Source organism: Echinops telfairi, unplaced genomic scaffold (assembly GCF_000313985.2).
Source record: "Echinops telfairi isolate 266 unplaced genomic scaffold, ASM31398v2 ScPeMD7_5592;HRSCAF=6446, whole genome shotgun sequence".
Lineage (NCBI taxonomy): Eukaryota > Metazoa > Chordata > Mammalia > Afrosoricida > Tenrecidae > Echinops > Echinops telfairi.
The window spans coordinates 7,062,879-7,063,856 of NW_022109491.1; positions in this window are offsets into that span (position 1 = coordinate 7,062,879).

The following is a 978-nucleotide window of genomic DNA, read 5'->3' on the forward strand; positions in this document are numbered from 1 at the left end:
TCCCTGGGTTGACCAACACCACCTCCTTTCCCCCACCTCCTCCTTTCCCATGTCCCCCAGAACCATCGGTCCCATTGTTTTCTCTTTCAGACTGTTCATCCAGCTTATAGCAATCTTATAGGGCAGACTAGAACTACTCCTTTCAGAGGTGCACAAAACCTCATCTTTCTCCCTCAGAGTGTCTGGTGGTTTCCAACCGCTGACCTTCCAGTTAGCAGCCCAACTCATAACCCACTATGCCACTGGACTCCATAACCAAACATGTAGGCCAATAGACTAGATGAAGAGCCCAGAAATAAATCCACTGACATCCATGATCAATTGATCTTTGACAATGGTGCTATGCCCATTCAATGGGGAAAGAAGTGGAGAACTGGAGTTTCACATGCAGAAAAATGAAACAAAATCCAAGTCTCACACTATATCCTGAAAGAAATTCTAAATGAAAACTGACATGAAACACATAAAGATTGCTATCCTATGCATTAGTGAGTCGAAATGGATTGATATTGGTCACTTTTAATCAGATAACAGTATAGTTTAATATAGGACTGTATATTGTTAAATTCAAGAAGAACGACATCACATTCATCATCCAAAAGAACATGTCTAGATCTATTTGAAGTGCAATGCTGTCTGTGACAAGATAAATATTCATACACCTACAAAGAAAACCAATTAACATGGCTGTTATTCAAATTTGCATGCCAACTACTAAAGCTGATGATGAAAAGCCAAAGGAGGGATTCTACCAATTTACTCAGTCTGAAACTGATCAAACATCAGATCAAGATACATTGCCATTTACTAGTGATTGCAATGTGAAAGTTGGAAAAGGAGAGGAAAGATCCATGACTGGAAAATATGGCCTGCTGATAGAAATGGAGTTAGAGGTCACATGATGATTTTGCAAAACCAACAATGTCTTCATTGCAAACAATTTTTCCACGACAGCAACTCCCCACCTGGGCCTCACAA